Source organism: Lepisosteus platostomus, chromosome 10 (assembly GCF_059453375.1).
Source record: "Lepisosteus platostomus isolate fLepPlt1 chromosome 10, fLepPlt1.hap1, whole genome shotgun sequence".
Lineage (NCBI taxonomy): Eukaryota > Metazoa > Chordata > Actinopteri > Semionotiformes > Lepisosteidae > Lepisosteus > Lepisosteus platostomus.
In genome coordinates this window covers 48,203,301-48,216,351 of record NC_142620.1, presented here as the reverse complement: position 1 = coordinate 48,216,351, position 13,051 = coordinate 48,203,301, and the positions used below count along the sequence as shown (strand labels likewise).

Here is a 13,051-nt window from a genome sequence, read left to right as displayed (position 1 = left end):
CCTAATTATAGTTAATTCAGGAAATAAATTAGTCCCCTAATAACTCTGTAATTATACATTAGTTAATGCAGTTAAACTGCTTGTTATCATTAGATAAATATATTGCAGTTAAATACATTTAAATTGTTACCTTAAGGCTGTAGCATTGACATTTGAACCTGGACAGAGGTAAATATTGGAAATTTTAGGCCAGGTACAAAATTAAGTAAGACCACCCCATTTATTATTTTCAAATGACTACTGACAAACACTTACACACTTACACACTTTGTAGTCTAGAACTGAAAAAAAAAAAGATATTTCGAACAGAATTGTTAGCTCTTTATGTCTGTGTTGTGGTTGGTGACCAACATTTACTTTAATTTTGTACCTCACAGAATTTATGTTTGCTGCTGCAGAACAGGACCAGAAATAAGGACCAATATAGGTAGTAAAAGAGAAAAAAACATTTTAATTACCTTGCACTGCATGCATTCTAATGTAAGTCACATGAATTGTAGCTCTCTTTTCTGAAAAGCTCCCTTTTTATTTAGATCTGCACAGCTACTTCAGTGTAACGTTGGCAGTAGAATATCTAAATAAGGGGTTCCCATTTCCACAGGTTTTGGAATTCAGCAGGTTTTCTATGGTCTCCTGATATCATCAACATAGATCATCAAAAAGCCAGAAGTAAGAGATAAATTGTTCCAATTTTAACTTTAATTAGATCAATTTAACCCTTTTCCCAGGTGCAGAACCATTTATAGCTTAAAGAGAACCTGCTGAATTTGAGGAACAGAATCAGGTGATTTAAATAATACTATATTCACACAGTGACTTTAAAAGTTTACTTTAGAAAGTCTTTGTTGTATGATTGATTTAAAAGTAAAAGTAAGAAAATCAGTCTCGTTGAGATATTCAGAGTTGTCAAAGGTAGGAAATAGGTAGGAAAAATCTTTGATTTTGGTCCTTCCCACAGGCAATTTGTTTTTTCTAGGGCACACATCATTTTTCACCATTGAGATACTTAAAATACATTTGGTAAATATTAATTACACAATATAAAAAGATAAGAGTAGTGGTGTTCTAACACATAATCTGTTCAGTTGTGCTGCCAATATGCTATCAACAAGAATCGTAGCAACAAAGAAAAAAAGTTAAAGCAGGATCCAGGATTTGGAATAACACAAAAGGTAAAGTAAAAGCTATTGCATGGTATTGATTCAAGGCATTATGAGATTTTTTTTGTTTCAAATACTTTGGAAATGATTTAATTGTGAGGTCAGCATCAAAGTAGGTCGGGGAAATGAACTCATTGCCAATTATGGAGATACATAACAAAGTTTCTGCATCAAGGGAAACACAAGCAAATTACATAAATCTTGGAAGCTAACAATCAAACCAAATAAGACAATCTCCTGAAAAATCAGAAAAATGTAAAACAGAAAGTTCATAAGGATAAGAATGGTTTTAAAGTAGAAACTGGCTTTATACCTTAATTTAACTCTTCAACTATTGTGTTGTGTATAGTAACATACAGTATAGATATGAAGCCTGCACATTGAGTGTAACAACAAATGATAGAAGAACTACAGATAACGCAACCAATCATGGGAAGATGCTCAAGATAAAAAGAAAAAAAAACAAGAAACCAAACACTCTTCATCACATGTGCGAGTAAAGAGGATAAAATAGCCAAGGGCCACCCACAAAGCAGAAAGAACAGATCGCCATTCGATCAAGAAAACACTGGTCTAGGTCCCAACATGCCAAAAATAACCATGTGAAAGGCCTCTGAAATCACGAGATTGTTGGTAAGTTTGTGGATTTTAGCCAAGTAGAGATGTTCATGGAATAATCTTAAGGAGGCCTTAATCAAGCACTGAATAGATAAGAGCCTATTGATGATCATGATTTTTTTTGTAAATCATAACGAGCACACTGTCATCAGTGAATGTGTAAATTTGTAATATCTAATAAAATTGCTACAAAAATGAAAAACTTTTAAAATAATAATGTCAACCTTTGTGATTGAAAGCAGCATTCCAAAATAAGTACTAACCTTTAAATACTAAATTTCTTAGCAATGGACTACTGTGCAGATGTCTCAGATATCATGCATTGTTGTACTTTCTTCATTCAATTCTTTTTTTTCTTTTTTGTGCAAACAAATGACAAAACAAATTATGTTAATAACAAGGAACACCTGACAGTGAGTCAATTTGTTTTGACTGGTAAATATGATGGATTAGTTAATACTACTCTTCATACTGATTGCTCATACAGTATATAGTTTACCTTAAGTTGCTGTAATCAAGTTTTTGAATATTCTGATCAGTCCAATATAAAAGATTACCAAATGACAAGCTTGATTTCTTCCCAGTCTATCTGAACTATTTAAGTAATACTCAGTCATCATAACAGCAGGGAACATTGGTGCTGGCTTAGAGTATATTATTAATGCTCAATGTAACATTCACAAATTGTATATTCTGACCTTGTCTAAGACGTTTAAGACTTTATCACAGCAATGGGTGTTACAGTACCTTAAAAAATGTATTCTTCCAGTCACAAATGTAATAATTATCAGTACCTCATACAACTGTTCATTTCCATTTACAAACAAGTACTATGCCCATTTGTTTTCTAATGAAGCAAAAAACAAGAGACACCTCATTACCCCAGGTTCCGCTTTAAAGCCAAGGCTGAAGATGTTACAAAGATAATAAAAGTATAGAGCCATATAGTATTTAGTTTACTCAGTTTGTTTATGTGGAAAAGCTATAAATAAATTTTACACTGCTCTTGTGGTTATTGAATGATAACTATCAAAATGCAAGAACCAAAGATCGTGATCATTAGGTTGTAGGCTTACAGGGTATGTGCCTTTTTGAAAGAAAAGCTTTGAGGGAAGATAGTAGCACCACTTAATTAATACAGTTTTCATGGTGTAGATTTATTGTGCTTGATAGTACTGCATATAAGGATGGTAAGAATAGGTAGCTTAACACAGTAGATGCTGATTTCTTGGCTGTATTTGTATAATAGGTAATTGTGAAAGAAAATAAAGTTTCATGAATTATAAAATATAAAAATTGTCTTGTACTGAAACAAAGTCTTGACCATTAAAAGCTAGCCATGAAAATAAAGATGAAAAATTACAGAAATTACCATTGAACCTCAGTCTGAAGAGCAAAAACACTCTTATCACAAAATTGAAAATGAAACTAGATTATAGGCTAAGAGCATGAATAGATTATGTTGCATTAAGATGTAAGTACACTCTTCCAAGAAAGCATCTGCCATAGTACTTATACAGTATGTATTTTTATAACCAAATGGCTTGCGTTTGAAATTTTCTTGATTAATTGATAATGCTATTATCAGTAATAATAATAGAATAATGAGGTTAAGAAATCACATAGTAACATCTAGCTTACTTAAGCAATTAACAGAACCATTTTCTATATAATCTGTTGGAAAACAAACTGTTTCAGTAAGTAGAATAGCTTAGAAACAGCTATAGCATTAGGTTTTCTTCTTTTAAAAATGTATTTATTGATCCCTAGACCAGTATAAATTGCATTCAGATGTATGAAGCCCCAAAACAATATTTATAGCTTATTTAAGAAAAAAAAACATCTGTATTTTCCATTCATCTATTATTAGAATGCTGCTTATTTATGGAAAGGGTCACTAAACCCCAGAACCTCTCACAAGCGCAGGGTTCAAGGCAGGATATCACCCTGGACAGGATACCAGTCCATTGCAAGGCAAGAACACACAAGCACAAACACAGAGGCACAATAAAGAGACTCCAATTAACTTAGACAGCATGTTTTAGGAAGTAAGCAGGAAAACAGAGTACCTCACAAGAAAATGGGGAACATATGGAAACTCCACACAGAAGGTACCTCAGTCTGGAGTCAAACTCAAACTCAGAAAGAGCTGGAAGGTGGAAACGTTAACCACCATGCTGCATCATTATTTTGTTAATAAGGTCTCAAAAACTGTGTTATTGGAGATAAAAACTAAAAATAACATTGAGTTGCATTCAATATTATTTTATTAAGGAGTTCCCGCTGATTTTGTACAAATATCGACAGCTGGCTCAAAACTGTTATCTATCAATATGTTTCAGATAAGCTCTGAAGCCAGCCCAGGGTGCCTGTGCTCTAATGTTCAATGCTGTGACTAAGCCTTTCACCTGCAGTTTCTTTTGATTTCATGGAAGAGCAGACATTAAAGACTCAAGACAGCCGGCTTAGACCCCCTCAACCAGAATAAAAAGCACAGTTAGGCTGCTTAACCCTACAAACACTTTTCTAATATATACACCAGACGTGGGTGTTATCAGATTTCAAATCCCTTTATGTGACCATTTCAAACTGAGTGTTTCTCCATGCTTTTAAAAATGATGTGTGAAAAAGACTTGAAACAGGCCTTACTCAATACATCAGGATTGTGTGGGGGCCTATTGTAACATATTGCATATAAACTTTACTTCCCTTCCTTATCCCCCAAGGTGGTTCTCCTTTACAGGATATTTCCAAAACATTCAGATAAATTTAAGCAATCTGTTCCTTCAAAGACCTGCTAGGTGAATATGAAAGCTGCCTTACGAATTGATAGAAAACTCCCCTGTGTTACAACAGCACAAAGGGTATCTGGAGATGATTAATGTGATTTATTTTCTCCCCACCTGCAATGTTAAAAGAAAATAATTTGTAGGAAATGATTGCCAATGAAGGCAACAGTGTTACCATCAGGATCTGTTTCTGAAAATGACTGCTCTACATGAGTGTAATTCCAGGCAAAATATTTATTTTAACTTCAAGTTCATCTTTTTTTAGTGTGTAACAGTTAACTCATTTCTGTGTTATGAATGTAAATACTGGGGAGTCTTGGTACACGATTTAAATGAGCCTTGCATAAGACAATCATTTTGAATGGAAGAACCATCAAGAAAGGAAATTAATGGGCTGCCAGCCAAAGTCAGTCACACCCGAAGTTCTGTCATATTTTCACTCCCAGAATGTCTGCCTGTAAAAGAGATGACAGGATAATTGCTCCATGCCCTAGCTTCCACCTACCTATTGCACACATTTATGGTAAAAAAGTATTGCAAGTATTTATTGCACCATAAACATTTAGAAAAGAAAGTGGTGAGGCTGATTTGACTTCTATTCTTTAGTTGATCTCACTAACAATTAGTGATTTTATAGATATGACAATGTAACAAGAGCTCCACATGGTATTCTGACATTAATAACAAGTACCAAATTAAAAAAGACAGGTGTTAGGGTCTATTTTAAGCTGCTACTTTCTGCTGTCTTTTATAGTATGTGTAGTGATTACCATTCTAAGGACAAATCAAGTTTTCATATAAGATTATATTTTTAGCTGAACATTATATTAGACATCTGCATACTCTAATGTAGATATATTTTATATATAGCCCATTTTTCATTTATGGAATTTATGGAGACAATATGTAAAAAAATGTCGTTATATAATAATAAAAAGATAGCTTCCCTACAAAGCCTACAGACAGTTTTGGAATTAAATCTGCACTTATGCAAAACTTGCTAAAAATTGACTGCACGTTACCACAAATTTGCACCCAAAACCCACATGAATAAAATTCAAAAACTTAAATTAACTTTGGGTGTTTATCAAATGTATATACTATGAGAAACATACAGTAAATCTTTGCTAAGACATATCCAAGGTGTCTGCTTTCCAATAAAATGTGACACTCCCTCCTTCCCTCTAATCATACATTTAAAAGGCTTTTGCTGTGTGGCATGCAATCCTTCAGTGAAATTATCAAGGGAAAAAGGAAAATACCTCTAGAGTAGGTCCTTTGAGCATAAGACATTAAAATGAAGTTTCTGTCCAGTTGTTTAGAAATTAATAATTGAATGACCGTGAAAGCTTTGGTAAACATACAGTAAATGTATCATATACCAGTTTGGCTCATAGTCACACGACATGCTGAAACTAAGCTTAACTGAAGTCAGTTGTTTGCCAGCATAATGGCTATGACAAGCTAGAAACAACCAAAGGTGATTGGACACAAATAGCGTCTTACTGACACCAACCTAAAGAAACTTTCAAGAGATTGCTAATGCTGTCAGTCAGAAAGGGGATGAAGTGTAGACTTGTTCAGCTGAGATCTGGATTACTCAAACAATGAATAGCACAATTCATTGGAACAGCATTAAGCTGACAAAATGAATTATAATGATAGAGGCATTAATTCAGGCTATTGCTCTGGTGTGTTTTCCCATCAATAACCTGAAGAAGGTATACAGCTTCAAGGCAACAGTACACAGTAAGTGTAGTTTCTAAGATAATTTTACCTGTGACATAAGTACTGTATAATTCATTGTTATGATTCCTTCACTATAAAATCTCCCTATTTTATTGCTACTTATTTTCTATAATGAAGCAATTAAAAAACAATAAAAGTAAAGACTTAGTATGTTATATTGAAATGGCACAGGATTATCCCCCTCGAATGAACGTCTACAAATCATTTTTCAGATTGAAACCAAGCAGTTTCGTTTTATGAATTTCAAAATGAATTGCAAAGATGCAACTGCAAAATATTTTCAACCAAAGATTGCACGTGCTACTTATTTTGAGAACAAGGAGGTTTGCTGAGTACCATTAATTAGGCAGTTTAGCAGGTTGATGTTCTGAGCATACTTGATTTTAAAAAGACAGAACAATCTAGATTCAGGGAATTAATAGTTTTAATGATAGCAGGTCATGAAAAGTATGCTATGCTAAATGGATGTGTGTATAGAAATGTTCTGGTGATCTACAAAAGGGAATTCTACTTCATACTTTAAGCAAATGGTAGAACAAGTAAATGCATTGTGTGATGTCTTAACCAAACAGCAGAGACAGTCAGACAACAAGAAGGTACCTGTTTTATTTGAATATGGTATTTTACTTTTATTAGGGCAGCTGGAATGTTGAAAAGAATCTTTAATTATAAGCTGGGTTTATGAATATAACTGTTTCAAATTACTGTGCACAAGTACAGATCATCAAGTACGGACCACAAAAACATTTTGCAATCTGATAGTACACCTAATATCACAGGAAGGATTTGGGGAAAAGAAAGCATGTGTGTGGGGGGAAAACCTCATGAGAAGTTTTTCCAGTCTATATTGTAAATAAAGTTCATGCTGCAGGAATAAATTTTGAATTACCTGTAGTTTAAATTAGCATGGGAGAAAATGGCAATTAGTCCTTATATGTTTCAGTTCACTAATCCTATCCTTTTTTTGAGTTTACTTTACACAACTACTGGAGATCTTTTTGCTGTTCTTTTTCGTGTTGTCATTCTGAATGTTGTCCTGTGTGCTCTTTTTCTTTTAAAGATTGAGAATGCTTGATTTTCTGTGGAATATCATTCTACATATGAAGGTCATCACCAACATTATGAATTAATCAAGCAATTTTAAGTGCACAGAAGATTTAATAATGTCTCAGGCCAAAGTTGGTCAAACTCAGTAATTCTGAAGTGGTAGCAAAACTTTTGGTCTCTGTTTTAAAGCATAACCTTGTTAAGTAACCTCTGACAGCTGCACCATGAATGCTGGAACATTTTAAGTGGTTTAAAAGCTAAAAAACAGAAGTGTCTTTCTCTGTGGACCCTTCAGGTTCTTATTAAAGAGGTGTGACTGCATTTCTCATTATAACATCAGTTATGTATGACTGGCGACTGCCAAGCAATTGTATCACATTCAAGGCTTTAAGCTCTAGTAATTCTTTAGGTTATTGGATTTTTCCCCCTTCAAATTCAGTGGCACTTACACATGCTGAATCAACGTACACCTTCATGGTATAATAGGAAAATATTATTTTCTTGAGAACTCTATATATTAGCTCTTCAAGCAAGGTCATACTAAGCTTTTTTTCTTTCCACATGATATAGTTTTTCTTGCTTCAACCAAATATAGGCTTCCTCTCCTGCCCAGTAACTTTGAGGTTGTTTGCTGGTTTTCTCCTCCCATAAAATAAAGGTGATATTCCAATAACAAATGGTTTATGGAGAAGAAATACTGGGTAAAAATGTATTTTGTAATAATATTTTGTAATACACTCCTTGTTTGTTTTCAAATATGGAGAGGATTTAAAACAGTCATTTGGTTAGAGCAGATTGCTTTACATTACTTTATGGTAGCTATGAATGAAGATCTTGTGCACAAGAATTTTTGTGCATTTTTGTATGAAAAATCATACAAAATAAGCATGTATAGAACAATGGTTTTCGCATTCTGTATTTTTTGTTTGAGTTTTCTTTTAGTTTTACCAGTATATGCTTTTCCATATGTACAAGCAATCATATAGGTTCCACTCTATGAGGTACATGAGATAATTCCCATCATACAATTAATTTTACCTATATGAATATGTTTAAAAGAATCACATTTTACAGTTTTTCATTTACAATTTCAATTTCAATTTCAATTTTTCATTTACAATAGTACTGTAAAATATGATTCTTTTAAACATATTCATATAGGTAAAATTAATTGTATGATGGGAATTATCTCATGTACCTCATAGAGTGGAACCTATATGATTGCTTGTACATATGGAAAAGCATATACTGGTAAAACTAAAAGAAAACTCAAACAAAAAATACAGAATGCGAAAACCATTGTTCTATACATGCTTACTTTGTATGATTTTTGGAAATCATGCAATTTCCTTAGATATGAGACGTGGTGTTTTTTCTAGGTATAGAACACGTCCACATATCTAGGAGAGTTGGTAATAATAATATAATTTCAAAGAGGGAGGCCTTTTCCTCTGAATACTTTAACACCTCATGGATTTAACATAGAACTGGATTTTAAGCCTTTTCTATAAATAATAAAAAATATGTTTTAATTTTGCATTTTAAAAGATCTGTTTATTTCTAATGTCAATGTAAACTTTTCTATAAATATATTTTAGAACAATGTGAATAAATTAGGCTCATTGGTTTGTTCAGTAAAGACGTGCATTTACTTGTAATTTTTCATACACAGGTTCTAATGGGGTAATTGAAACATATTTATGGCCAGATGGATTAATTTATTTCTTGATTGCTTGTTTAAAAAAAAAAAGGCTTCCTCTCACATGGAATGCTTGCAATTAAAGAATGTTTGTTTATAGAAGATCTTTGTCTAGCCAAATGTGTATGTCCTGATAAAGACTTGTGCATGCTGAAACACTGACAAGTTCTAATAAATACATTTTTCAATAAGACAGTGTGCTTCCAGCTGATCTTATTGGTTTTAAAATTATAATACCATAATAGAGAGTATATATATATAAAATAAATTTGTTTCCAATACAGATCTGCTTCAAAGGAATGTTTGGAAGTATTTGGGCTATAAACAATAAAATAAGGAAGCTAAATTAAGATCTAGTAAAGATCCAGTTCTATTAATAAAACTGTATCAAAGGAAAAATGGTCATATTGACATATCTGCAAAGGAGACAGCATTGAATTTTTTTTTGTGCACAGTGCTGATAACTTATGGCCAAAAATGTGGTAAGTCCTAATATGGAAGAAAGCTCACCACAGGCCCTGCAGTGCCCAAAATAATAAATGCCATGTAGTCATTCCAAGCATTTAGCTTTGCAAGTACATTATTTATCTAGAGAATGGCAAATTTAGCTTTTGCTTTTTTGTCTTTAACTGTCCTTAATTACCAATGTAACTGTCTTTGGAAGCAGCGATAACGTACAATTGAGATATAGAAAGATAATAAAAGTAGATACACTAACATCTGTACAGCATATACTATGTCTTTTCAGATACATATGATTTTAAACAGTGACTATTTTATACAGCTGTATGTCTATATGACTGGAGATCTTTCAAAATAATTAAGACTGTATCGCAGTTGTCCATCATATTCTGTTATTTTGCTTCAGACATCAACATATCAAAACAAAAAATGTAACATTTCAAACTCATGGGATATGTTTCCATTACCTGATTGCAAATGATGTTTCCTTTGAGGCTTGCTGTGTGTAACCAGACATGCAGAGAAAAAAGTCAAGCAAATGTAATTACAAAACTATTTCAGTTGGCAGTAAGTAGCAAAGCAAAAACAGTACACCCTTTTGTTCTCTGCATTTGAAGAGTTAACTATTGGAACAAGATGCTGCATGAAGTGATAATATCCAACATGCTGCCAAAACCCCATAGATATTGGAGCTTCTGGGAAGAAAGCCATTGCTAAACAAATTAATGCCTGGTAAGTTTTTTTGGGTAATTTTCTACAACTCCCCACCCACCACCGCATATATCCAGAGTAAGGCACTTTGAAACTAAATAGAAATCTGACTAGATCAAAAGGAACAAGTACCTGAAGCACTTTGTGTGAACACTCTCATGCTTCAGACTACATGTAACTCAATGACTAGTCATAACGTGTTTTCAGAAAACTAAGCACAAAAATGCAAAAAGACTATTGTGAAACAAAAGCAAGAAAGTATGGAGAGATTGTTTTGTAGACCCCACTAAGAAGTATGCATAGTTTTATCAATTATATTGATCTATATACAGATAGACCATTGTGAAATAAATGTTAAGAGAGATATATTTAGATACAGTTATAGATTTTTGGTTCGAAAAGTTGAAAGCACTAAATGCTGCTGGCAACTGGAGTAACAATGGCATTGATAATTTCTGATCTATTGTGATCCTTGGATTGCTCATATAATTTTATTGGATACAGATATCCATCTCATCTCTAAAAGTACTCTTAAGATAAGTCATTTATAGGAGTGATGGCAGCCAAATAAGTCTAGGAATGTTGGGCTACCACTGATTATCAGAGGTACAGTATTTCACAAAGATTGAGATTGAGGTGTCCAGTACAGAAACCTAATACACTAAATCTGTACACATGTCTCTAAATAAGCAGGACATCCACAACTTGCTGACTATACTGTAACTCAACATGTAAAGAAAACAAATTTGAATGAATGACTTAAGATACGGTAGTTTACATTTTACAAATGTCATCTCAGCATGAAAGTACAGTACTTCCTCCCCCTTATCAAACTTCACTGTCTTGGGTGTGCTAAGTTTCTTTTGTCTTCTTTCACATGCTTGTTTTTTTAACTATTGTAGAAGTTCCAAAAACATTTTTCTTTTATATGAGATCAAAGCTCTTATTCACTCCTCATTAGACTAATAAAAACAATTACAGTACATTAACTAAATAGACTAAATTTTCAAGGAAACACATTGATAACTTATAATAACCCACCTGTTTACCAGTTTAAATAGATTTCATATGTAAAATATACCTGCTTTACATAGTGCCTTTAAAAGTTGCATCTCAAAGCGCTTTGCGGTAGGTGTAAACACAATTCTAACAATAGCGAATTACAGAATAGGCACAAAAGAAACACTGGCAGTTAGAGGTGCAGCACAATGTGCTTGTACATGGTTATTATAAAGAGGAGCAGACATTGTCACTAATTGAAAAAAACTTTTCTGAAAAGGAAGTTATTGAGTCTACATGTAAACACACTCAGGGAAGCTGACTCTCTGATATCCTTGTCGATAGAATTCCAAAGCTTTGGGGCATAGCAAAAGAAGACCCTGTCACCCATAAAATGTAAACAAACTTTGATGACATATAGAAGACCAAAAGCAGATGAACAAAGGCTGTGAGATGGGGAGTAGAGAGATAATAAGTCAGATAGGTACAGAGAAGCCATGTACAGTATATCCTTATAGGTTAGTATGAGGATTTTGAAGCTGGCTCAAAACATGACAGGAACCACTGTAAGGACTCCAAGATAGGAGTAATGTGATCACTTGCAACCTGCTCTGGAAACTCCAGTCTCAAGATGTGAAAGTAAAGGTTCATGATTAACAGTGTCAAAAACAGTGTTGGTCTGGAAGAATAAGGATAAATAGAGAACCAGAATCAGGTGCCACAACAAGATTGTTAGTAATAAAGCAATAAACATATGGATTTGAGTTTGTTTGTGCATTCACTTGGCTTTCAACAATGATTTTGTAGAGAGCTCTGGACATCATCAATAATATTGTCATATTGTCGGAATTATATAGATGATTCATCTAAAGTAACTGTGTGTTTGTTACTTAAAGAAATCTGTAATAGTTGTGCTGGATTAAACCTTATGCTTAGTATTAAAAGGTGATAACTTCTGATGCATTTACAGTGGGAATACCTCCTTCTCTGGGTACTTTACAGCCAAAAGCATAAAAATACAATTAATCAATAATAAAAAAAATATGATTTTGTTTCTTGAAATTTCCGATTTATCTTCAGTGAAGTGCTAACAATAGATTATTATAAAAATTTAACATTGACTAACTTCAATGCATATATTTTATTCAAACCACCAAGTTCATGCTTTGAGGTTGTGTGTTAAAAGTTAGTGCCATTAACTACTGAAATGTAAAGCATCTACACAACTGTAGTTTAAAATGTGCATGTGATTCTTTTATGTAGGAAAGGAACAAATGTCCAGAAAAATTCTGAAGTATTCTGTTCTTTCGGTCTCATTTCCATGATTCATCCATGTTTTTTCAGTCAAGGCTATTCATTATGGTCAAATATTCATCTGGGGGTATTGGGTGTTTTAGTATAATCAAGTGGCTGTGAATCTTTATAAAATAAGACTCCCTGCTGACATCTGTGTCCTTTTCCTCTACTCGTGTTGCCTATTGTCCTTGGCAGGATATGTCGAAAACCTACCTGCTATTGAAACAGAGACTAACTACAGAGGCAATGCACTGCTAAATATTTACACAACAGCTCATGTCATCAGTTTCAGAACAATGATGTTTATTTTTTTTAATCCAGCTTCCTTAAGCTTACTTAGGTATAACCTAAATATTAGTAATCCACCATTTTTATTCTTTAATGATATTCAAGAGAATATTCTGAAGTATAAATTAAAACTCCAGTATGGCCGCAGTGTGTTAATACAGTTGATCATCTGGGGTTTGTGAATGTAAGAGCTTTAATCTGTAAGTTCCATATACTGTAACATGTCAGACTTC

General features: G+C 33.3%; 1 long non-coding RNA gene across 3 annotated transcripts in view; it reads left to right on the top strand.

The window, feature by feature from the left end:
* Nucleotides 1-6,135: 6,135 nt before the first annotated feature.
* The window catches only part of LOC148653836 (uncharacterized), a 78,713-nt gene continuing 71,797 nt past the window's right edge, over nucleotides 6,136-13,051 (top strand). For all 3 annotated transcript variants that reach the window (XR_015924853.1, XR_015924855.1, XR_015924854.1), the window contains exon 1: nucleotides 6,136-6,316. This is a non-coding gene — a long non-coding RNA (uncharacterized LOC148653836). The remainder of the gene's footprint in view (nucleotides 6,317-13,051) is intronic.